Raw genomic sequence first — 26,900 nt, 5'->3', positions numbered from 1 at the left:
GGTGCATGCCTGTGATCCGAGCACTCTGGAAGGCAGAGGCAGGTGGATCTTAGACTCTTTTACAGCTTTCCTTCTTCTGCAGGAGAATTTAGGAACATTTTACGCCCGGCTGGCCACAGTGTTACACGCCTGCCCGTGCTTCTAGCACTCAGGAGGTGGAGGTAGAAGAATCTGAGTTGGAAGCCAGCCTAGGACTCATAGTAAGATCCTATCTCAATAAATAAATAAATACATAAATATTAAAAAAAAAAGGCTGCCTCAGTGGCGAGGAACGGGCTGTGTTGAGGAGTAGTATAGGTTTGGTTCTCAGCCTTTGCTCCAATTGTCAGTATCCAGAGGTTTCTCTGATCACCCTATTCAATAGAATCACCACCACCATAGCAGCTCACTGTCCCCTCCCTCTCCCCTTGCTGTCCTTTTACTTTTTCCATGGCATTCTTCTTTATTTGTCATGCCGTCTACTGTGTGTGCCCCTCTGCCCCTGCAGTGCGAGTTGCACTGGAGTTGGGGTGTTGGTCTGTTCCCAATGGGCCCCTAGCACCTGGGGCTGTGGTTCTCCCCGGCTACACAAAGAACCACTCCCTGAACCTCTGCCAAGGTAAAAGCTTTATAGTTGCTATGGAGTTCATGGTGAAGCATGTCTGTCATCCCAGCATTCAGGAGAAAGGATCAAAAATTTGAGGCCAGCCTGGGCTACCTAGGAAGTTTCAGACCAGCTCAAGATACAGAGACCTAGTCTTAATAAAAGAAGTGTTTGGGGGTGGAGGGGGATGGCACACCTTTAATCCCAGCATTTGGAAGGCAGAGGCAGGCTCTCTGAGGGTTCAAGGCCAGCCTGATCTAGAAAGTGAGTTTCAGGACAGCCAGGGCTATGTAGAGAAACTCTTTTTTTGGGGGGGGGGAGGGGAGAAGGGGTGAAGAAACAGTTGCCAGATGACTCTCTTTATCTGGCTCCCTGAACAAGTTGGATGGAGGATTCCCTCCTTCCTAGCATTGCTCCCCCAAGGATTTCCTATTTTTGAACAGCTGCTTTCTTCTGGCAGGGGATCTGTCTCCATCAGGTGAACTATGGCCGTAAGCAGGAGGTACCAGAGCCCCAGAAGCAGATTAATGGAGCCCCGTGGCTTGTTAGGAAGGAGCAGAGTGTGTCTGGAGCACACTTTCCTTTTCACGTGGGAGTGTAGCAGCAGCGCCGCTGAAGCTTTCACTCACACAGCTCCCAAGGAAAAATCCTGCAGCCTCTTCAGGTAAGCCCTCACAGGAATTCCCACCCTTGACAAAAAAAGGGTGGAGGGGGAGGAGTAGAGATAATCCCAGCCTTCCCTGCGCTAAGGTCTGGGAAACTCGTCCGGATCTGCATCTAATTACAGCCCAGAGGCAGGCAGCCAGCATTCACTGGCCCATCCTTCCTTGACAAACAGATTGGGATTCACGTTTTCTGTTTTTGTTTCTCTCTCTCTCTCTCTCTCTCTCTCTCTCTGTGTGTGTGTGTGTGTGTGTGTGTGTGTCTCTCCTTCTCTCTCTCTCTTTGTTGTTGTTTCGAGAGACGCTCACGTGGAACCCGCTGGGTTTCACCAGCCTGGCCGGCTGCAATGAGCGCCGGCCTTGCTAACCTAGATAGCTGCTGATTCAGTAAACAAATGGGTCCCTGCCACAGGCAAGGCTTGCCTGGCTGGCCTGGCTGGGGAACAAACAGGAAGAGGCAGCAAGTACTCCAGGGTAGTGGAGGGGGTTGAAGGAATGCTGGCACATCAAAGGGGTCCCCTCAGGCCAAGCCCATGGAAAGTGCTTTGATCTCCTCATTACAGCTATTCATCTTGGGTCCAGCCTGAGACAAAAGGAATACCCTGAAGGGGCAGCCTCGGAGGGCAAGCCCTGCTCTCAGCTCTGGCTTTTTTCCGTGGGCTATAGGGACCTCAAGCAACTGAGGCAGGCAAGAGGTCCCTTGAGCCCCACCCAGCCAGATCCTAGCTGACCAAGACCCAGGGAACTGCCAATAAAGAGAGGGGGACAGAATCTTCTGGAATGTGATCTGGCCAATGAACAGTGGTGCTTTAGACCTGAAGCAGCAGCCGGATGTGGAGAGAAAAGTCCTCAGTGACCTTCAGCTCTCATTTCTTAACAACACCTTCAGAAGAATAGCACTTGTTCTGCGCTTGGCATTGTGTTTGCTGCTTCCTGTTATTACCCATAGCTCCATTGTCACACGACCCATTTACAGACAAGAAGACGGGCTCAGAGAGATGAAGTACCTCGCCACTCAAAAAAAAAAAAAAAAAAAAAAAGGGTGGGCTGGGAGGCTTCTACCCTTCTGCTCCCTCTCACTTTCTTCTTTTCCCTGCTCAGTGGTGAGAGGTGAACAATAAACCCATCAGTCAGCCAGAGCAAGAGCCTACTGCTCTTTCTGTTCCTCTTCTCAAGCTCCCTCGGCTTCCCGAGAGATCAAAGTTCTGAGAGGTGTGGAAGGGAAATTGTTTGGGGAGCAGAGGGGCAGAGGCATGGAAATAAAGGCCACTGGAGCCTTCTAGCTGGAGAGGGATTGACAAACTGCTCTGTCGGGACTTGTATAGGTCTTAGGACTATACTATTGGATTGGAGGCACGATCCAATGGGATAATAGTGTTCATGCCCTCCACTCCACCCTCAGACTTTCCACACACCTCTGGTTGGGTGGAGAGTGAGGAAAACGTCTAGAAAGAGCATTTCTACCAAGGCAGAAGTCAGTCCCAGTCCTGACCACAGTCCCCTGGGTGCGGGGTGCAGAATCTAAAAGACCTGGGGTGTTTCAGGGAGGAGGATGCAGGGAAAGGGCAGCGGCCAGAGAAGGGGTGTGGAGAGGGCAGGCCAGTACTGGGGAGGCCCTGCCCCCCTCCTCATCAGTTGGGGGAGGGAGACCCTGACCACATCAGGAGTGTGTGGTGAGGAAATGAGGCCTCCTCAAGAACCAGCTGCAAATGAGAACCTTATGGAGTCTCCGGATCCCCAAGGAGCACAGGGAAAGAATACCTCCATGGGAGCCTTATCATCTCCAGTGAAGTTAACCAGTCAGGAGGGTCTGCTTTCCATCTCTGTAGCCTGGGAGCCTGGAGCAGGGAGCCATGGGAGGGCGTTACTTCTCAGGAGGTCCATGAGCTGAGGAGTGAGGCCAGGACAGAGCGGGGTTGCCCTAACTTGCCAGGCCCCAGGAGGTTGTGTGGCGTGGGGTCTGATCGATTTTCTCTAGTGCCCAGAACAGCCATTGTTCTGTCATGTGCCTGTTCTGCTCTGGGAGGTGGAGGAGGCCACTGCAAGACTCCTGGATAGATTAGGGGACAGGAAAAGAGAACCACTCCCCTACTTCAGCCTCAACAGAGTAAACTCAGGAATGGAGGCCCCCCAAGAGCTCTGAAAGAGGGTAAAAAACTCGGGCCCTCTGCTCAATTCTCCCCTCAAAATGTAGGAAGATTAGGAGGGAGTCTGGCAGAGAGGCCTGAGAGGAGGCAGAAATTCAGCCTCCAGGTGCTAGGCTTCAGAATCTGTGGGTGACCTTTAGGATAATTAATGTGCCTCCTCCGGCTGCAGCTGCCCTCCGAGGTCAGATTTCAGGGGAACAAGTGTTCAGAGCACAGGCAGACAACCCTGCAGCCCGAGACTCCTGCAAAGCAGGTGCCCATTTTCAGCTCTCAGAGGCATCCATTCCCTCAGTGTGTGGGGTGACATCAGGGACTGCCTCCCAGCGTCTCCTTGTCCTCTCGGCCCATGGCTTTCTTGAGATTTTCTGGGGTTTTCTCTAGTGGATTCCAACAGAGAAAGAGGGAAGATTTAAGAAGGGCTCTTCCAGGAATACCCATCCCCCCTTTTTTTTTCTGGGAAGAATACATGGTGTGAGTAGGACATGGGCCCCGATGACCAGGCCTTGGCCCCAGATCTGTCCCTGCCAAACCACATGATCTCTGAGACCAGTCCTCTCCTTGTTCAAAGTGATGTGTGTCACACTAGTGACCAGAATGGTTTTGAGGATTCACTGACAAAGAGTCAGCTCTGAGGAGACTTGGACACTGAGGACTAAATGGGAAATGAGTTAGCATTTCAGGACAAGTGCCAATCACAGACCTAACTGCAGAGGTTTAGACGGCTGTGAGTCCAGTCTAAGGCTGGAACTTGGGGTTTCTACATTTCTAAAGCATCTGACTTTCTGCGAGGTCACAAGATGGCTGCTGGAGCGCTGGAGCACTAACTCTGCCCCAAGTAGGCCAGGTTTAGGAAGAAAGGAAAGGGAAAAGGACACATGGGACTTCTCTCAGCTTGGAGACTTGCCTGTATCTAACACTGGCTTCAAGAAGGACTGGGAATTTCTGAAGATGATGCTTGCCACTAAGAGGAGCAAAGAAGGCAGAGACAGCAGAGCCACTGTTCAGAGTGTCCATAACAGTGGGCTCCCCAGAGCCTAGCACAAAAAAAGCTAATGCTTAGTGATTGGCCAGTGCTGAAACTACCTGGCAAAGTTTTAAAACAGCCACCTTGAGGCAGTTTACAAACCCAAATAAAGGCACCCCGTAAGTTTGTCTGAGGAGAAGAAAGAGGAACTGTTGACTCACAGCACATAGAGTGCTTCTACTGAACAAGGCTGGTTTATTCCCTGGGATCAAAATGATGGAGCCAAGTGGGATGGTGCCTAACCGCCATCCCAGTCCTAGAGAGGCTGAGAAAGCTGTGGGCTGATCTATGTTAATGAGAATCTGACTAAAACAAAACAAACCAAGCAAATCAAAAACCCTTACCACTGGGCGGTCTGGCCTCACCCTTGCCTATGGAACAAAAGAGACACCAACTTGGGTGTCTGTGCTCTTCTTTTGGGCATACTCTGGGACCCCAACATCCCAGAGTTCCTTGTCAGACAGACCTCAGCCCACTCCGGGTGCCTGTCTAAGCCTCTGCCCCACGTCCCCTTCTTAGTCCTTTCCTGCTACTCTAACAAAATACTTGAAACTGGCCAAATGATAAGGCACAGATGTCCATTCATTTACTTCTAGAACTGTGGTTTTCAAAGCTGGGATGTCCAAGATCAAGGCACTTGAGGAGTTAGGATGTGGCGTGTACTGATTTTAGTACATCTTCAAGATGGCATGGCATCTCTTGTTCACCCAAGCGAAAGGGTGAGTAAGCTTCCCCACACTTCTTATGATTTTATTATGTTTTATTTATGTATTTATTTTACGTGTCTGGGAGAGAGTGTGTGCACGTGATGGTGTACAGGTAGTGGTCAGAGGGCAATGTGTGGGTGTCGGTTCTGTCCCTTCACCAAGTAGGTCTGAGGTATCAAGCTCAGGCTGTCAGGCTCTGCAGCAGATGCCTTTATCCACCTTGCCACCTTGCCACCCATGTCCACACCTCTTTTATAAGAGCACGAATCCCATCCCTACCCTTCTGAGCTAATCCCCGGCAGACCCTGGCTAGCTAGTAATGCTAACACACAGACAGAGGCACTTCAGCCTAAAAATTTGGAAGAAAGGTCAAAGTGGTGGGTCTGAGGTGCCTGCTGCCAAGAAGAGGGCCAGCTGGGGGTAAGGCAGAGCAGAGAGCAGACTGAGAAGAAAGCAGGTGGGGGTGGGGGGTGGGGTATACATAAAGCGCCTCTTGGAGGGGTCAGAAGCAAAGGAGGGACAGAGGAAATGGCAGTCTGCTGTCTAGCACTTCTGTGCTGCAGATTGAAACAAACGCTGAGGAATTAAAAAACAAACAAACAAACAAAAACAACTTGCAAGTTCCCTTTTCATTGTTAAATATTTACAGATATGGTGTGTGGGCCTCTGTGTGTGCGCTGGTCCTGGGTTCCCAGAAGGGGAGGAGAGATCAATAGTAAGCTCAGGCTCTGTCTCTTTGATGAAGGGTTTATCAGAGTAGAGCGCACCAGGATAGAGGTAGCCAGCTGGAGGTCCCAGGAGAAAAGCGTGGGCAACTCCATCCCATGGCCCCGGCTCTTTCTGTCCAGGCTGTACCTCCCCTGCCTGTTGTAGAACCCTTGGTTCCTCCCAGTGGTAAGAAGCAGGAGGGTGGCTTTTAAGAGTCAGACTGGAGAGATGACTCAGTGGGCAAAGGCCCTTTCTGTGGAGCCTGAAGACCTGAATTGGATCCCTGGGCCCCACATGGTAGAGGAACCAACTCCTGCTGATTGTCCTGGGAGCACACAATCGAACACATATGCGCAAGCATAAACAACAACAACAACAAAACCCACAATATTTTTAGGAAGTCAAGTTGCATGTTAAGGGAGCATCCCTGATAGTGACGTTTATTGAGCACGTTGCAACACTGGCAGGGCCACGGCTACCACTCACAGAGGAAGGTGGATGGGGGTGTACCAAGTCTGAGTGCCTACCGTCAGGCCCACATCCCAGCTACACTTGGAAGAGGGCTGCATGGGACGTAAATGCCCATGGGACTGACAGCTACCGTGGCAGGCAGATGGAAAAGAGCGATTCCACACACACACAGGGTGCACCCACCTCTAGCCTGCTGACAGAGGGGAAATCAGGTACTTCGGGACCAGCCTCAGTCCCACTCTTTCCTTTCAAGGCCTACTGCAGGGAGCCATTTCTTCCATTTTTCTGAGCTATGGCTGACAAACGCAGGCATGTTACGATGGCTCAGACACATCTGACTTGTTTCTGGGACCTCCACAGACAGAGGCTGCAAACAGTCTCAACTCCTCTAGGCTTCCCAAGTGCTACTGGTTCTGTCTCTTGCCATCTTGTAAGCTCCTCCTTCCCTAGACCCAGTTCTGACCCCCTGCATTTGAGTTTCTGGAAGCAGAAGGTCCTGGCTAAGACATGGCCCATAAAGTGTGGTCTCTGGCTCCCAGGGCTTAAGAATCACTCTCCTAAAACTTTATGCTTCATTTAGCGCATTGAAGCAGCTTTGACATTTGTATTAGTCAGGGTCCTCTAAAGGAACAGAACTGAAAGACTGAATATGTATTAAAACAGAGTTTATAAGAGTGGCTGTGACAAAGCTGTCTTCCAGCGAGTGCAACAAAGCCTGTCTCTCAAAAAGAACCCAATAGGTGTTTAGTCCACGAGGTTGGATGTCCTGGGTCTTCTTCAGTCTGTGTTGGAATCCTAAAGAAGAAGGTTCTAGTACCAGTGAAAGAATGCCTCAGCAACCGGATAGATGAACTCGCCAACCTGAGTGAGGAGCAAATAGGTAAAAACTATGTCCATAAATGTGGGCTGCTGCCAGAGGTGTGGTCCAGATTTAGAATGTTTTTCCCCCCACCTTAAATAATCCAATCAAAGAAGTCCCCCACAGGCATGCCCGGATGCCTGAATTCCCCACTTTTTGTGCATTTCTTAACACATGCCCAAAGTGGTTCCTAGTGTACAGGTAAATGTTAGTATGTGGATATCCAACTACCATTTTAATTCTTTTAAAAAAATCACATTTTATATTTTTAATGTTGGGGATATAATTCAATGATAGAGCACTTGCAGTCCTGTTAGGCCACAGAGGAGGGCTTTGCAGCCAGTCCTGAAGATACCTGATAAAACAGGATCAGATGAACGGGGAGGAGGTCCCCCCCATCAGTGGACTTGGAAAGGGGCACGGTGGAGATGAGGGAGGGAGGGAGGGAGGGACTGGGAGGGAATGAGGGATCGGGATACGGCTGGGATACAGAGTTAATAAAATGTAACTGATAAAAAATAAAATAAAAAAAAAAAAAAAAAAAAAGAATGTCCTAGGCCCTAAGTTTCATCCTCAGCACCACAGGTTGGGGAAGATTACAACCTCTTTTCATGGCTATAAAGAAATGTCATTAAAACAGAAAGGAGGGGAAAATGTAGGGGAGGAGAGAGAGAGAGAGTCACTTCCTAAAAGACACCGTCTTAGTTAGGATCTTTATCACTAAGATAAACCACGATGAGCATAAGAAACTTGGGGAGGAAAGAGTTCGTTTGGCTTATACTTCTGCGTGATAGTCCATCCCTGAGGGAAGTCAAGGCAAGAATTCCAGGCAGGAACCTGGAGGCAAGAAACATGGAGGAATGTTGCCTACTGTCTTCCTTTCCATGGCTTGCTCAGTTTTTCGTTAATCAACAAAACGCCTTAGAAGCTTGACCCCGGGCAAGTTGACGTGGAGGTCTTCTCAGTTGACGTCCCCTCTTCCCAAATAGCTTGAGCTTGTGTCAAGATGACATCAAAAGTAGTCAGCAGACACTTTCCCGACACCCCAAACAGAACCCAGGTCCTCTGGTGTCCTCTTGAACAGCAGCCGCCATCCCTTCCTTAGAGCATTTTTCTCAGTTGGGGATTTTCTATTGACATATAAAGTCATTTGTTCTCACTCTGAGATTTTTTTTTTCCAGAGGGAGTGAGCCGAGCGTCCTGGCACTCAGAAGCCAAGCCCAATTATCAGTTGGGATTCCGTCCCCGGAAAGACAGTAACCAAGACTGAGACAACGTTGCCTTGACTCCAGCTATGCACCCAACCCCTCCAGCCCTTTCTCCAGCTGTCTTGGTGTTAAAAGCTGGGTGAGACAGCATTTCCTGAGGCTTGGTGGTAGGAACACGGAATCAGTGAAGCAGCAGAGTCTGACAATCGGGAATTCGGACAAGGGCCAGCACAGACAGCTCATTTCCGCGTTTCTACATCCGGGACCTAGGTTAGAAGACGCGGAAGGGGCGGGAAGATAGTGGTGGGTCACTGGATAGCGCCTAAACATACGTCCCCACGACTCCACAGACTGTACGCTAAGACTGTTTGGATTTGCTTACAGCCCCATTCCTACAGAACACGCCAGACTCTCACCCATGGCTTGTGAAATAGAGGTCATGGGAGAGTATTGCTTACTGGCTTGCTCATCCTGCTTCCTGATACCGGCATGTTCTCAGCTAAGGGCTTTCCTTTCCAAATAACTCTAGCTTGTGTCAAGTTGTCAAAAACTAACCAGCACATAGAGGGACTCAATCTGCACCTGTTCATCGTTTATAAACAAATATTTTAGTTTTTGTTTCTTTGTTTTTTCGAGACAGAGTTTCTCTGTGTAGCCCTGACTGTCCTAGACCTTGCTTTGTAGATTAGGCTGGCCTCAAGTTTACAGAATCCCCCTGCTTGTGCCTGCTGAGTGCTAGGATTAAAGGTGTGTTCTACCGTGCCTAGCAAGTGCCGTAGTTCTGCCAGAGCTTATCTTTGGATAAAATGAAATCTTCCCGTATTCAATAACAGGGTACACTGCCCAGGCCTTGTTTACTTGTTTCACAGCTCTGTTTTGTGAGTTTGTTTTCTGGCAGCCATCTCAATTCAAGAATGGAAGGGACTAGAAGAAGAATGGAGGGCTGGAGGAAAGATAAAGCCAGGAAATTGCTTTATTTTCCTGCTCTGTACTTGATCTCCTCTGGGGCGCCAAATGCTGCTGGGCAGAGACAGAACCACTTCAGCTGGGTAGTGGTGGAGCACATCTTTAATCCCAGCACTCTAGAAGGCAGAGGCAGGTAGATCTCTGTGAATTTGAGGCCAATCTGATCTATAAAGCAAGTTCCTAGACAATCAGGGTTACACAGAGAAACCCTGTCTTGAAAAACCAAAAGCAACCAACCAGACAAACACCCCTATAATGCCGCAATCTAGCTCTTCCCCACCCCCTCTGGCTTTGAGGGTAAGACTGTGCAGCTGTGGATCATCTTCTGAAGTTATGTCATCTCCTGTTTCACTTGTTTTATTAATCACATGTGTAAATAATGTGTATCACAGTCTAGCTGTTCAGCATACCTATGCCTAGAGATAGTGTCTCTCACCTGGAGACACAGCTACTTAAGAGAATGAGGTGGGAAGAAACCTTGGAGCCAGGAGTTTGGGGCAACAGAGTAAGACCTGCCTCAAGGAAAACCACACACCAGAAAAAAAGACCACAGACTGTTGCTATGGACCTATAATTTCAGCACTAAGAAAGTGAAGGTGGAGGCTGGAGAGATGGCTCAGAGGTTAAAAGCATTGGCTGCTCTTCCAAAGGACCTGAGTTCAATTCCCAGCAACCACATGGTGGCTCACAACCATCTAAAATAAGATCTGATATCTTCTTCTGGCATGCAGGTGTATATGCAGATAGAACATTGTATACATAATAAATAAAATATTAAAAAAAAAAGTGAAGGCAAGAGAATCAAGATCAAGGCTAACCTCAACTACATAGTGAAAGCCCATCTTTTTTTTTTTATATTGATTTCCCTTTCAGGCTCAGTGTTTAAACAATTAGTCCCCAGCTTGTGACACTGTTCTGAGGCTATGAAACTTTTGGGAGGTAGAACAATGATAATGGATGTGCGGGTATGGCACTGAGGATTTTTTGTTTTGTATTGTCTGTGTTTTTAGGTTTTTGAGACAGGGTTGCTCTGTGTAGCTCTGGCTGTCCTAGAATTCTGGACATTCAGTCTGTCTAGAATTCAGTCTGTAGACCAGGCTGGCCTTGGACTCAGAGATTCATTTGCCCTCTTTTTTTCTGGGGGGGGGGGGTTATAGCCTCACTTCATCACACACACACACACACACACACACACACACACACACACAGAGTCTGCTCTGTTATCCACTGAAATGTGAAAAAGTGAAAAGTCCCAGCCACATGTTCCTGCCACCATGGAGTCAAGCTGTCACCAAACCATGAGCCAAAATAAACCCTTCCCTCTGTGGTGGTTTGAATAGGAATGGCCCCCATAGACACATGGGTTTGAATGCTTGGCTGATAGGGAGTGGCACTGTTAGGAGGTGTGGCCTTGTTCGAGGAAGTGTGTCACCGTGGGGCCAGGCTGGCCAGGCTTTGACGTCTCCTGTGCTCAAGCTATGCCCATCGAGGAAATAGTCTTCTTCTGGCTGCCTTCGCATCAAGATGTACAACTCTCAGCTCCTTCTCTAGCAGCATGTCTGCCTAGACGCTGCCATGCTTCCTACCATAATGATAATGGACTAAATCTCTGCAACTGTAAGCCAACCCCAATTAAATGCTTTCTTTATAAGAGTTGCCATGGTTGTGGTGTCTTTTCACAATAATGAAACCCTAACTAAGACACTCCCCTAAAATGACTCTCGCTGATTTTTTTGGCCACAGCAACAAGGAATTAATGAATATACTAGCCAAACACTTACTGTGGGGGTGACAGAAAATGACTTTGGAGGCTAGATTATTAATGATTCTGTTGCCTGTTCCTCATTATCAGTCGATCTGGAGGAAGCCAGCATCCAAGCTATGAGGGCTCTTGAATATTCCAATACAAATATTCATGTAGTGAGAAACTGGTCCTTATTACTGACAGCCTTGCAAGTCAGCCATCTTGAAAGTGGATTTTTCAACCCCAGTCAAGCTTTTCAGTTGAGTCAGCCAGAACTCTGTCAGTAGTCTCATGAGAGACCTCGACCCCAAACCACATTGCATAGTGCTTTGGAATCCCTGCCTCACAGAAACTGTGAAGTAATAGATGCTGTTGTTACCATTAAGTCGTGTCATAATTTGTGATGTGGTGATAGACAGCGAATACAGCACAGGGCATCACAGTCTGAGAGCTGGCATCAGGGGCAGACAATCTGCTGTTGACCCCACCCTCCTGGGGTGGGATAAGCAAAGGTACCACATCCGGCAGATGAAAGGGCCAAATATGAGAAACATACTGGGATACTGGAAGAAAATGCAAAAAGGCAAACACCACCACTCATAAGGAACTGGACTTACAGAGAGTTGTGAGCTGGCATGTGGGTCCTGGGAATTGAACCTGGGTCCTTTAAGAAGAACAGCCAGAGCTCTTAACCGCTGAGCCATCCCTCTAGCTCCAAACATCAACATTCATTAGGAGCAGGTTTTATCGGGGAATTCTTTGAGCAGATTCTCAGCCAGATGTGACACCTTTTGGCTGCTCCGTCAGCTAGCACACAGGGCGGTGGTAACTCAGGGAGTCTAGTCATAGAGGGTGGGGCCTTGCACACCTTACCCTCTTCGGTGCCTCTTACTTTGAAGACAGGAAATAAATGGGTTTTGGGGCAGAAAGAGGTACCTTGAGCTCAATGAGAAGTTGGGTTCTATCACAGCCATGCTCACTGGAAGGGAAGAGAGGACCTTAGCCTGAAGAGGTGACATGAGAAGGGGCTTCTTCTCCTTGTCACTGTGCTGTTCTCTGTGTTCCAAAAAAAAAAAAAGAAAGAAAAGAAAAAAGACCATATCATGCACTGTCAACAATCTGCTAATGCCTCCAGTAAACAACACTGTCTATAGATTCATTAGAAAAAAAAAAACTGACCAAAAAAAAAAAAAATGAAATACAGTCAGAAGAGGTGGCTCCGTGGGTAAAATGCTTGCTACACAAGCATGAGGACCGGCATCTGGATCTCCAGAACTCACATAAAGCCCGAGCATGCCTGGAGGGCACCTACAATTGCCAGCACTTGGGAGGCAGAGACAGGGATCCCCAAAGCAAGCCGACAACTGTACTAGGCGGAATTGGCAAGCTCTGCCTCAATAAGGGAAGCAGGAGGACAGCCTTCATCAGTAGGCACAAGTGTATATCAAACATAATATACATATATTTGTATGTGTGTGTATACACATGTATGTATGTATATACATGTACATATGTATATATGTACACACACACACACACACATATATATGGGATGGTACAGAATGAGATTGTTGCTATGCATAGCACAGTCACAAAACCAACTGAAGGCAGCAAGCTGGCTTCTTCCCTCAGGGCTCACAGTGGGCATCAAGTGCCATGCTGGAATGCGTGACACTGAGATCCCAGTCACACAAATGAGGATGCGGAAGGACACCTATCAGAAATGTTTTCTCTCAGGAAGGGCAACATAGTGTTTTCTTCAAAGACAGCAGATAGGAGCCAAAATAGCACAGTCCTGTGATGTTAGGGACTCTAAAGTTGAAGCCAAGATTGATAAAAATCTGTGTCGGTGCCTGGTTCCCATGTCTAACCAAAACTAATACTGTCCTGGTTGCCTGTTGTCACATGACATCCCCAAACCAAGTGGACACTTTTTTTTTGGACATTTAGTATGTGTATGTGTGTGTGTGTATGTGTATGCACATGCTGTAGCGTGCACGTGGAGGTCAGAAGACAACATGCAGGAGTCCACTTTTTCTTCTATCAGTGACAGAACTCAGGTCATCGGGCTTCAAAGCAAGAGCCATCTTAACCGCCCCCAAAGGATGGGTCCATAGGACAATTTATGGTCATCTCTCACAGTTGGCTGGCTGAAAGAGCTCATGGGAAGTCTCTTGTGAGGTTACATTCAGGTGTGCTCTGGGCTGAACATCCAAGATAGAGCACCCACAGGCTGTCAGTTCCTATTGGCTGCTGGCTGACAGCTAATCCTAAGCTCTTGATTTAGACCTTCCTAAGTGGTTCTCGGCCTTCCTAAGGTTTCAACCCTTTAATACAGTTCCTCATGTTGTGGTGACCCCCAGCCATAAAACTGTTTTCATTGCTACTTCATGACTGTACTCTTGCTACTGTTATGCATTGTGTGAATATTTGTGTTTGCTAATGGTCTTGGGTGACCCCTGTCAAAGCGCCCTTCGATTCCAAAGGGGTCTTGACTTCTAGGCTGAGAACCACTGAATCCATCTGTGTCCATCCGTGTTGTGCCCATCAGCATTCAGTTGCTGTGGCAAAATAATAGGAAACAGCTTAGGAGAAAAGAGCTATTCCTTGAAGTAGAGTGATAGTGGGCAGGGTAGGGACAGAGACAGAGATCAAGGGAGCAGTACAACAGAGACCCTATTTCCTTTAACTAGGATCTACCTCCTATTGTTTTCATTACCTCCTAATAGTTCATTCAATTACAACTCAGTCAATGAACCCATCCAAGAAGTAGCTTATAAAGTGCCCATGATTCAATCATGTCCCAAGGTCATGTGTGAACACTTCCACCGGGGACCCGGTTACACAGTTACAGGCACTCAATACAATGAGTCTTCGGGGGACATTTGAGATTTGAACCATGAAGGAGTGTTCCTGACCATTGCCTGTATAGACTGGATTAATAGCTTGGTTCCTGGGTTCCAAGAGGGAGGGCCTCTTAGATAAGAACTTTAGATAGGAAGTCTAAAGTTGCCCAAGGATGATACTTGGGTAGAAGCTGCAAGGTTTTCTGTGATCTTGCTCTGATATTACACAGTAGCATCACTTCTACCCTGTTCAGTCAGAACCCACCTAGATTCAAAGGGGCGATTTCTGTTCCAGTGAGGGAGAAACAGGTCCCATGGCAGGTGTGATTACAGAAATCTTTCTTTTTTTTAATTTTTATTTGTTTTGTTTTATTTTTCGATACAGGGTTTCTCTGTGTAGTCCTGGTTGTCCTTGAAGACACTTTAAAGAGGAGGCTGGCCAAGAACTCAGAGATCTACCTGCTTTTGCCTCCGTAGTGCTGGGATCAACAGTATGGCCACCACCACCCAGCAGGCTTCCTTGTTCTTGTTTTAGAGTCTTTTATTCAGACCTGATGACCTCGACTCTATCACAGGCCCAAGAGAGTCAAGATTACATGGGTGCTCAGCCCAATTACATATGCAGTAGGCCACACTACAGTTAGAGTCCTCAAATAACTGAACTTTGTTCTTCCATCTCCTTCAGAGGGCTTTGTAATTCTTGCTTCCTCTGTAATGCCTCTCTGCTGTTATTAGCCCTCACTCTGCTGTCAGAAACAGTTCAAAAGCTAGTTTTTTTATGTGGCACCTGACTCTACCTTCCCAGCTCCCAGCACGCCAATCTCCCCTCTCTTCTGGCTAGGCACTTGCAATATCCTGTAGGGCTGGGATGCAACGCCACATTTCATCAGTAGTCAAAAACCTAACATTTGACTTAGACCTGTCATTTTGGAGGAAGGAATAAAGGATGAGGAGGCAGAACATGAAGCTGGCAGGAGAGATGTCTCTATTCCATCTCTGCCTTGAAAGGTGTGTTTTGTTTTGTTTTGTTTGTTTGTTTTCTTCTCCATCTCTCCTCTTGACAGCAACCAAGATTTTCACCCAACCTGCCCTAAGTTTTATTCTTTCTTTTTAATTAAAGTCTAACTAAATGGTCCTTGAGCTTAAAAAATTAATTAATTTAAAAACTGTTTTTATTAGTTTTTGAAGTTTGATGATCTTGACTTCCACTCAAATGGCATCTATGATAGTTATACTGAATGAACTAGACAGAGTCTCCATAGTATGTTCTCCTGTGGTCCAAAGTCATTTCGGAGCCAGTCAATAAGCACTGTTGAATCTGCCAATGTGTCAAAGGCATTCTAACAGACCTTCAAAGTGGGCTGCAATAAAAGAACAATTGAAAAGTACTTTCATGTTACCTATGTGGTAAATTTTAAGACCACCATAAGACTACTCAGCTATGATCAAGTTGAACAGGGCAATAGGAAGGAAGCAAGAAGAGGAAAAGAAAAAAAAAAAAAAACCTGATGTCCATGGAACAAAGTATGAAGGGAAGTGGACTGATGTACTTTAAAAAAAAAAAAGCTACACATGTGTCTTAGCCACTGTTCTGTTGCTGTGAAGAGACCCACACGACCATGGCAACTCTTATTTAAAAAAGCATTTAGTTGAGGGCTTGCTTAAAGTTTCAGAGGGTCAGTCCATTATCAAAACGGAAGGCATGGCTCTTGGGCAGTAGCTGAGAGCTTTATATCTTGATCTACAAGCAGCAGGTAGAGAAAGAGAGAAACACTGGACCTAGTGTGGGCTTTTGAGACCTCAGAGCTCACCCCCAGGGACATACCTCCTCCACCAAGGCCACACCTCCTAATCCTTCCCAAACAGTTTAACAACCGGGGACTAAGCCTGCTTCTATATAAGCCTATGGGGGTATTTTCATTCAAACCTCCTCAGCCTGCATGGAAGAGTCTGCAGAATGACCCATTAGAACTCTAGGGCTTAACAGCTTTGTATGGCCCATCTCTGTAGCTGACTTCATATCCTTTAACTATCAGGCAAAGCCTATCAAACACACTGCCTCTAGCTCTCACCAGACCAGAGTCAAGCCTGGTATCGGATAACACCTAAATAGAGAGCAGAAATTCACACTGCACACATACCTTACTCACTTTGCTGTCCCCACCAATGTATCTGGTGAATTCATTGATCTTTAAAGACTTTTTTTGTCTTTAAAAAATGTTTGTTCCATGACTATAGATAAAAAAAAAGAAAAGAAAACAAAATCCGTGTACCTGCTTCCACAGTACAACATGTCACTCAGGACAGCCGGGATCTATGTTCCCAGGCTACAAGCACTCCCATTGGGCTCAGAATAAACTATCACTTACTCCCTTTGGAGTGAGATCTGTGTTTTGTATTGACAAAACAGACAGTGGGGAAATGTTTTGTAGAAAAAGACAGGCTTCACTTGAATGGGGAATGAAGACAATAAGTGTTAGCACCAACAAGCCAGTGTACCAACAGGAAGCTCAGGAATTGTCTATCCAGCCCCAACGGTTAACATCTGCAGGGTCACTACCGTCAGCTACAGAAACACCCGGACCTGAAGCATGGCTCTGACTTCTGAGTTTGGGTTGTCTCCAAATGTTGAGCAAGTATGATGTAATGCAGGCAAAGAACACTGTCATTTGTCAAACTTTCCAAGAGGCAGCACTTCTCCTTTGGATTTTTTTTTTTCCACTCCTGCCAAGGATTGAACCTAGGACATCACACATGCTGACTAAGCATTCTACTACTAGAGTAACATCTCCCAGCCATCTTTTGACTTTCATGGAATCCAAGTCAGTTCTCCAGGTCCCTGAGGGATCTTGGGACATCAAGTATCCTCTCCCAACCTCTCCTGCCCCTCAGGCTGCTGCCTCTGCCTCCCAAATGCTGGGACTGCATGTGTGTACCACCAAGCCCAATTTATGAGATGCTAGGGAATCAAATCCAGGGCTATGTGCCTAATTACTAATTACTTGGGAGGTTGAGACAGGATGATCAGAAATTCAAGCTCATTTTTTAATACATAGGGAGTTCAAGGGCAGCCTGAATAAATGAGGCCCTATCTCAAAATAGGGTGTGTGTGTATGTGTGTGTGTGTGTGTGTGTGTGTGTGTGTGTGTGGAGAACTAGAGAAATGTATCAGCAGTTAAGAGTGCTTACTGCAGCCAGGCATGATGGTGCACACCTTTAGTCCCAGCACTAGAGGCAGAGGCAGGAGGATTGCTGTGAGTTCAAGGCTAGCCTGGTCTACAGAGCAAGTCCAGGACAGCCAAGGCTACACAGAGAAATCCTGTCTTGAAAAACATAATTTTTTTTAAAGTGCTTACTGCTCTTGCAAGACGACCAGGGTACAGTTCCCAGAATCCACATAGTGGCTTACAACTGCCTGTAACTCCAGTTCTAAAGGAAGAAAAATCCACTTTTGGCCTCTCCAGGCTCCTGTACAAGCATGGTATACATAAATTCACACAGGCACACATTCATATCCATACTTGAAGCATAGAAGAAGGCTGCTGCTGAGCTTAGGCTTTCTGATACAAACCAGGATCACCTTCCTAGGGATGGTGCTACCCACAGTGGGCACATCACATTCAAACATTAATTAACAATAGAAACAATCCCCTACAGATTTGCTCACAGGCTAATCTGACTGGACAATTCCTCAATTGAGATTTCTTTCTTAGAAACCTGTACGATATAGCAAGTTGACATTTAAGGCTAACTAGGAGAGCTAGTGGGGACAAAATGACCCAAAATGACAAAATGTCTCCAGTACCAAAGACAGGAATAACTCAATGCCCTCTTTCCTATTGAAATTGCAGGGTAATTTCTCTAAGCCCCAAAAGCAATTCTTTCAGGGGCTGGAGAAGTGGGTCAGTGAGTAAGAATTCTTGTTGTACTTGAGGTGAAATCCCTAGTACCCATGGGAGATCAAGGAAGAGGGCCACCAGCATGGTCACACATATGCCTTGAACCCAGCACTTAGGAGCAGAGACAAGAGCGTACCAGGAGCTTGATGGCTAGGCAGCCTAGATGAAGCAGTGAATGTCAGGTTCCGTGAGAGACCCTGTCTCAAGAAAATAAGGCAGAGAGCAATACAGGAAATCACTGATCGTGTGTGCTCTGGAGAATGTTTTATGACTTTAAACATCACACACACACACACACACACACACACACACACACACACACACACACAAACACACACAAAGGGTCAATGGGCATGATCAGAATGTGGAGAAACAGAGAAACCCGTGTACAGGGATGGCAAGCGGCCATTTTTTTTTCATTCAGCCAGCCCTGTTGCTGTTACTCTCTCCATGTCTGTTCGTTTGCATAAAGGATCTGCTTTTCCAAATGTGATGTTTAAACTGCAACAGAGAGAAAGCAAAATAAACACAGAATGGTCCGCCGAGGGCCTGCACTCTCTAGGTCCCGGTTACAAAGTAAAATTAGCTAGATGGTAGCCAGGGCTTGGAGATTTATTTTGGTTGGATGTCAACCCACAGATTAACAATATTGGCAAGAACTGTATAGGAGAGGAAAATATTTTGGACAAAGCTGCATGGGTTTGTAGATACAGTGTCTCCCCTTGCGCAGCGGCCAAGGTTAAAGAGAATGGGAGCAAGGAGGCCGCCTTGTCTCCTTCCTGGGAACAGTCACTGTACCCTGCATGATGCCAAATCATGCCATCTGGGATGGGCTGCACCTCACACTGTATGACCGAGTGAAGGTGAACAGGATATGATTTAAGACAACAACAAAAGCGTTCTCTCCCCTGACCCTTTCCTTCCAAGGCCCACATTCCATTCAGAGAGTGATTTCCGGGCAGTAGCTATTTCCGGCTTCTCAAGGGCTTGTCAAGAGTAGTATCAGACAAAATTATCCCAAATTGGAAATAGGCAAAGGAGATTATTGGATGTTCTTTCAGGTGCTTACACTCTTGATTGATTTCCTGTGGCTAGCATGTTTCAAAGCCCCAACGCCCACACAACCAGGGTCAGAGGTTAACTTTGAGACTTTGCTCATATGCTAGTAGAAATGGAAATAATTTCTACCCAGCCATCTCACTCTTCCATTAAATTATAAAGAAATACCTTTCCCATTCAGACCAGTGTTAACATCGTGTAGATTCTCCTCATGAATTAATGAGTGAAATCAAATCCTTGGCATATGATTGCTTTATAGTTGAAGACATTTTTTCCATTGTTACATTTTATCTCTTTTGTGTGCATGCATGTATGTGTGTGTGAATGTGTGCATGCCACAGCTCACCTATGGAGGCCAGAGAACAAATTTCAGGTAATCAGTTATTTGCTTCCATCCTGAGAGGCCCAGGGATTGAACTCAGGGTCCTTAGCCTTGGTTGGCAGTAGGCACTTTTATCCACTAAGACATCTCGCTGGCCCAAGAGAGTCAATTTTTTTTTCCCTCCTGGACATTTTCTTTTAATACAGGAGCACTTGTGTATGTTGACATGGCATTTCCCTCTGGCATCCTTGTCACAACTGAATCCTCTGTCCCATGCCCCATACTCCTTGAGGTGAACCCCACACAGATCTACAGGCATTCCTGTCCCCTTTGTGGAAAAGGGATGCAGATAAGACCCTTGTTTGTATCCTCACTCACCTCTACAGTCCACTGAAATATGCTAAGTCTCTGAAGAACCATCACAGGTAGCCAGGACTCTACAGGACACACAGCAGTCACCAGCCTTCTTCTCTAGATGCTTGTGAGCTCGAGCAGAAAATGTAATGAAAAAAAATTATTTGTTCATGTATTTTTTAATGTATGAGTGCTCTGTCCACATGCAAGCATGCACGCCAGAGGAAGATACCACGGATGGCTGAAGATATTACGGATGGCTGTGAGCCACCATATGGTTGCTGAGAGTTGAACTCAGGACCTCTTGAAGAGCAGCCAGTGCTCTTAACCTCTAAGCCAACTCTCCAGCCCCAGAAAATGTAATTGTCTAATAATTTTTGTTTCAATAACAAAAAAACATATAATCATCTTGGGCGGGGGGGGGGCGGCGAGGAGGGTTGTTGTTTTAAGAAAGAGCTCTCTCTTTGTGGCCCAGGCTGATCTCAAACTAGTGGCAATCTTCCTGCCTCACTCACCCCAGTGGAGGGATTCCAGGCCTGTGTCGCCTTAGCCAGCTAGTCATCAATTCATTAAGGATATGTCCTCATCTTCAAACAGGAAGTCATCTCAGCATCGCATTTTTTCCCCCACAGGTGATTTCGATGCACATTTCACACTATAATGGATTATCTGGAGATCTCTTTCAAATACTGGGTCTCTGGAGCTCTAGTGTGGGTCTGAGGCTCTGTGTTTCTTGCAGCTTTCCCGGCGGTACTGCAGCTGCTAACTCCCTACCTTGAGTAGCAACGCTCTAAGACTGAAGGAGGAGCCTTGACTTGATGTTTTGCTTTGTTTATTGTATTTTTCTTTACTTTTAAAAATTACATTTGTTTATTTATTTCTGTGGGGAGCAAGTGAGCATGTGGATGTGCAGACATGTTGGGGACCTTTTTTTTTTTTTCCGAGATAGGGGTTCTCTATTTTAGCCCTGGCTGTCCTGGAAGTCATTCTGTAGACCAGGCTGGCCTTGAACTCACTGAGATCCATCTGTTTCTGCCTCCAGAGTGCTGGGTTCAAAGGCATATGCACCACCACTGCTGGGCTCAGAGAACTTTCAAGGGTTGGTTCTCTTCTACCACATGGGTCCCAAGAGTTCAAACTCAACTCATCAGGCTTGGTGACATGTGCCTTTATCCACTGAGTCATCTTGCTTGCCTGAGCCTGCCCTTTGGAAAGAACACAGGGATAGCACCGGTCTACTGGCAGCTCTGATCAACACTGAAGGCTTCACTCCCACAAGGCATGAGCTCTCATGTCGAGATAACTATCAGGAACAGCCAAATCCTGAGCCTAGAGAGGGCTGGAAGACCCCAGTCCCTTACACATACTGACCGCACTCCTCACAAGCGGCCTGTGAGGAGTGAAACTCTTACCATCCCTGTTTACCAAAGGGAAAGACAGCCCCAGAGAGGGAAATCGGCCCATCCCAGAGTATGCAGCCTTGCTAACTCTGCTAGCTCCACTCTGACCACACTGCCCGACAGTTTCCTTCCTCCACCACAAGCCTGCAGACTTTGCAGAATTTGAAGGGGAAAGGGAACAAACCTCTCTCCTTACCACAGGCCTCCATTTCTGTGTAGTCCCTGATTAATTCATTCATTGGATCCCACTGAAGCTGACAGTGGGAGAAAGGAAGACAGAAAAGGGCCTTTCAGGGCCCCCGAGATGTCAGCAGCCAGCAAGGATGTTATATACTCCAGGAGAAGCTGTTGTGTGCACTCCCCTCAAATGATACCTGGGAGGCCTTTGGTTTTAGGGGGGCATGGGGTCTTCTGGACAGGTCCGTCAATCAACAGAGCTTTTGATCTAGGGATAAAACACTTCTGAGCCCTATTTTTTTTTCTTAAATTTTTAACAGACGTGATGTTGGGAAAGGACAAGTCAGGTGGCAGATGAAGTGGGGTGGGGGAGGAGAAGGGTGGCAATTGAAGGTATGTGGTTACAGGAACTCAAGGACTGGGTGCTCCTTTGCCAAATGTAAATGTCAAACCAATAAATGTTAATGTAGCGTGAGAAAGTGCTGACTTGGGGGAAAGTTTGATCACTGAAAAGAGTTCGTCACAGAGGGTGTCCAGGTGTTTCAGCTACCAGAGACATGGGGGACAGAATCGAAAGAGTGAAATTTGCAGCTCCATTCTGGGTCCTGGTATACCTGGCCATCTGTTTCTGGGGGGTGGGGGAACCTGCAAAAAGGGTGGAGAGGTCCACACTACATGGAGGCAGCCTTAAGCAGCACAAGTAAAGTCAAGTTCCTGAATATCTGGCACCAGTGAAGGAGACATGGCCTGGGGGGTGTGGTAGAGTTCCACTCAGGTTTGGTGTCTCGTGACTGTAATCTCAGTATTCAGAAGGTGGGGTCAGAGGGATCAGTTCAATGCCATCCATGACTACGTGTGAAGTTCTGTGGCCTCACTTTTGGCTACTTTATTGGGGTTCCTCTATATACCACTGTTATCCACCCCAATCCTTTCCAACCCCCCAACACTAGGTAGACAAGAAAGGTTAGAAGGGAAAGGGGGCATAGACTTCTTTGGACTACTTCCTGCTGATTAGGTGTGTTGAGTTCCCTGGAGAAAGTCCAAACTTCCTCATCAGAACACCAGCAATCCAGCAATCTAGCAATCCAGCAGAACAGCAATTCAGCAATAGCAAAAGCAGCAGCAGAACCCTGCAGTAGCAGGGGGAGCAGCAGCCAGGACAGGCCTTCTCAGGGATCTCAAATTTACACCCTCTGAAGACTTCCCAGAATTCCAAACATAAACTGTCTTTAGCTGGTAAAATCACGCCCCTGCTAGAGTGCAAGTCGAACTATAGTTAGAGGCTGTGGGCAATGGAGCAGCCCCATATCCTACGCCTGGGATTAAAACAAAAACATGTTTACATAACATAAGTGGGTTTTTAAAGAAAATAAAATTCTCACTACAGAGTCCAATGCTACCCTGGGACGTATGAGATCTTGTTTGGAAAAAACAAACAAACAAACAAAAAAACCAAAATAACAAACCTAAAACAGGACTAGCAAGATACTCACTAAGTAAAGGTACTTGCTGTGTAGCCTTGGCAACCTGAATTTGATCCCATAACTTACATAAAAAGTAGAAAAAGAGAATTGACTTTACAAAGTTGTCCTGTGGTTTCTATGGTTTCTACATGTATCTCATGTATATCTCTTTCTAATAATATTTTTAAAATATTTAAAAATTAATAATTTGGGGCTACAATCAGGATGAAAAGCAAATAAATAAACAAGCAAATGAAAAAATTAATAATTTTTAAAAATTAGACTCTAAAACAAAGAAAAATGTATGTGAACAAGACACTTGTTTTGCCCAAGATTCTTGTCATCTTTCTGGGCTTCTTGAGCTGGGCCCAGACACATTAGCCTGTCTTCAGGGACCCACTTATGGTGGTCAACTTCAATCATCTCCCTGTCCTCCTCTCCAACTCCTTACCCCCATCATACCACCTACACTTTTGCAGGAAGAAGATTGATACAGGTTCCCAATATGTAGTCCAGGTTAGTCCCCAACTTGTGATCCTCCTGCTTCAATAGCACACCCTTCCGTCAGGATCACTTAAATCTCAGACATGCTTACACCTTAAATCTGCCAACTTCATCACTTCACACTTCACACAGACTCAGGAGAGTTTCCACAAAGACTCAGGGACTTGATTCCTTGCGAGTGGCTATTAGGTTAGGGGAGCCATGAGACTAGAGAGCATGGGAGTGTTTCTGAGCCTAGAGACCTCAGCTGTGAGAGTGCCATGCATGCTTTTCAGCCGGGTAGGTGGCCTGACCCAGAGCAGGTGAGCTCACAAGGTTCACCCTAGACAGGCTGTAGCCTCTGTGCATAACATCGTGACTCAAGTTGAGCTGGATTCCAACCCTTCTGGAGACTTGCTGCGGCCAGGACACTGAACAGAGGGATAATCACCCACTCACCATTGTTCCCATGTCTTTTCCTCTGTTCTAAACTAGTCATCCAGCCTGGTTAAGTTCACATCTCAGTATCTCTCTGGCCTTCCTTTTTCTGCCCTGCCCCCTTCTCAGACCTGTGACCTTAGTTCAGATCTTCATTTTTTTTAAAGAAGTGTGTGTGTGTGTGTGTGTTACACAGTCTGTATTGCTGTGATGAAGCACCATGACCAAAATATACTGAATATAAGCTGAATATATTCCAGCTTATGAAGGAATATATTCCTTCAATGAAGGAAGTAAGGACAGGAACTCAAGCTGGGCAGGAACCTGGAAGCAGGAGCTGATATAGAGGCCATGGAGGGGTGCTGCTTACTGGCTTGCTCTCCATGGCTTGCTCAGCCTGATTTCTTACAGAACCCAGGACCATCTGCCCAGGGGTGGCACCACCAACAATGGGCTTTCCCCTCCCCCCCCCCCCACCACAAGAGCAATCACTAATATGAGAGAAGGCCTTACAGCCAGATCTTATGGAACAATTGTCTCAATTAAAGTTGCCTTTTTTTTTCAGGTAACTCTAGTTTGTGTCAAGCTGACATAAGACTAGCCAAGACAGTATGTGTGTGTGTGTGTAATATGATATGTGTGAGTGTGGTACACACATTGCCATGGTGTGTGTATGTCAGCACAGCCTTCCACCTTGTTTTGAAACGGTCTCATAATTTGCCAGTATCTATGCCAGGTGAGCTTGCGGATTCTCCTATCTCTGGACCTCATCTTCCCACAGGGGCACAAAGATTGCAGACAGGATCTACAGTTTCTGTGGGTTCTGGGGACTGAAATTTAGGCTTTCTCACTCACATGGCACTTAACACATTGAGTTACTGCTTCAGCCCCTTGATGAATTTTGCCTAGACACTTGCATACTCCCTGCTTCATGGTCTCCACTCCAGCTCCCCGTGGCTGCCACCTTTATTGTCCCAGTAGCTAGCAATGTCTATTTATTTACTTACTTTTTATCTATCTATCTATCTATCTATCTATCTATCTATCTATCTATCTATCTATCTAGATATCTATCTATCTAGTATATGAATATTCCATCTGCATATACTGGCATCAGATTCCAGTAGCTAGTAATGTCATTTTATTTTATTTATTTGTTTGTTTGTTTAATGTATGAATCCTCTATCTGCATATACTAGCATCAGATCCCAGTATAGATGGCTGTGAGCCACTATGTGGTTGCTGGGAATTGAACTCAGGACCTCTGGAAGAGGAGACAGTGCTCTTAACCACTGAGCCATCTCTCCAGTCCTCACTAGTAATGTCTTAACCTTGTGTTCCAACTTCATGTGGCCCTGCCCCTGATTCTCAGTAGTCTCAGCGCCCATCTCCTCCTTTCCCACCTCAGGGACTTGACATAGCCTCTTAATCAGAAGAACAAGCGTGGCTGGTCTTTTTCCACTCAGATAGAACTCCTGGACCCGAAGCTATGTGAGGTCCTCCCTGTGGAATCTCTGCCCTCTCTTAGTACATGCACGGTGCTCTGTCTTGTTGGGGAGTTAGGTTTCTATGAAGTGGTCTCAAGAACACCAAAGAAGGCCAGCAAGATGTTTTGGTGGGTAAAGGTCGTTGTCATCAAGTGTGACAGACAGGGTTCAAGTCTCAGGACCCACGTGGTGAAAAGAGAGGACTAACCCTTGCAAGTTGTCTTTTTAACTTCCACATGATTGCTGGTGTTTGCTTTTTGTGAGTCCTGCTACCCCCCTTGACCCCCCCCAACAGTCCCAAAAAACCTATATGAGGTCATAACCCTCTGCTCAGGAAACTGGATTTTAGCAGCTCCCAACAGCAACATACGGAGGACACTCAGGCCTTTGTGCTGCTCTTCAGCTATCCCCAATATCAGGCTGCGGCCCTGAGGATGCACTTCTGGGGAGCAGGTGCTGCAGCCTGCCACACTTTCAGGTGGCTGTGCTCCAGTCAGCTTCTAAAGCAACCACTTGAGCCATTCTCAGCACAGCTGCCCAGCCGGGATCCATTCCAAATCACAGAAGAAAAAAAAATGTTTTATTTGGGGGTTCGGGTTGTTTTATTTCAATAAAATATTTTTTTGTTGTTTTAAACCATGAAGTTTGAGGTGATTTGTCCTCTGGCTATCTATTATTAATGCCTTGCCACGGATGATTAGATTCAGGTTGCGGCAGGCACAGGGAAATAAATACAAATTATCATGATAATTGTTGGAGTGTGGGGCAGCGGCAGCGTTGGAGTACTTGCCTAACACAAACTAGGCCCTGGATTTCACCCCTAGTACAGCAAAACCAAAACCAAACAAGCGAAAAGCTCCCTGAAGGGGCTGAGGAGATGGCTCAGTGGGTGACGTGGGTGCCCTACAAGTACAGGAACCTGAGTTCATTTCCGCAGCAGCACCCCCAGAAAAGTGAAGCTTAGCAGCTGTGTCTGCAACCTCAGCGTCGGGGTGACAGGGACAGGCAAATCCCTGGGGCTTGCCGGTCAGTCAGCCTAGCCAATCAATGACCTCCAGCTGGTCTCTGTGAGAAAAACCTGTCTCAGAAGGTAGAGTGGAGGTACAGCGGCACACGCCTTTAATCCCGGCACTCAGGGAGGCGGGGGGCAGGCAGATGACTGGGAGTTCAAGGTCAGCCTGGTCTGGAAAGCAAGTTCCAGGCCAGCTGGGGCTACACAGAGAAACCCTGTCTCAGGAAAAAAAGGAAAAAAAAAAAAAGGTAAGGTAGAACTATAAAGGCAGTCACCCAATGGCTGACCTCTAGCCTCCACATGAATGTGAGCACGTGTGCACATGCACGGAGCGGTACACATATACCGCGCGCGCGCACACACACACACACACACACACACTTCAATACCATCTACCATCTTCTGGATGTTCACTAGGATCCAGACACTACGCTAGACTTGGCATACCTCCTGATCGTCCAGAGGCTGGGCTTGGCATCTCCCACTTAGACTTACGGCTAGGTGGCTGGACTTGGGACACTGTCCTATGGGCTTATGTGGAGAGATTCTCCTTCTGTTGGCTCATTTCTTTCTCTCCCTTGTATATGCCACCATGCTCAGGCTGAGTTATAGCATCTTGGTCCCTGTACACGGTGACAACAAATACCATCTACTGGGTGGCCTCAGAACGACAGGACTCCATTGATTTCTATCCTAAAGACTGGAAGTCCAAGTTCAAGGGTCCAACAGATTTCACACCTGGTAAGAGTTTCCTCCTTCACAGATGGTACCTTCTAGGTGTCCTCACGTGGCAGGGACAAACAACATCCCCCTGGGCCTCTTTCATAATGTGACCTAATCATCTCCTCAGGGCCCTACCTCTTAACTCTACCTTTGGGGAT

General features: G+C 46.8%; 1 long non-coding RNA gene across 1 annotated transcript; it reads left to right on the top strand.

Moving 5' to 3' along the window:
- The first annotated feature begins 996 nt into the window (after positions 1-996).
- LOC132650064 (uncharacterized) lies at positions 997-10,961 on the top strand. Its single transcript, XR_009588417.1, has 3 exons — positions 997-1,247; positions 5,013-5,135; positions 8,343-10,961. It is a non-coding gene; the product is annotated as an uncharacterized LOC132650064 (long non-coding RNA).
- The last annotated feature ends 15,939 nt before the right edge of the window (positions 10,962-26,900 follow it).

Source organism: Meriones unguiculatus, chromosome X (genome assembly GCF_030254825.1).
Source record: "Meriones unguiculatus strain TT.TT164.6M chromosome X, Bangor_MerUng_6.1, whole genome shotgun sequence".
Lineage (NCBI taxonomy): Eukaryota > Metazoa > Chordata > Mammalia > Rodentia > Muridae > Meriones > Meriones unguiculatus.
This window is presented reverse-complemented; position numbering and strand designations above follow the sequence as displayed.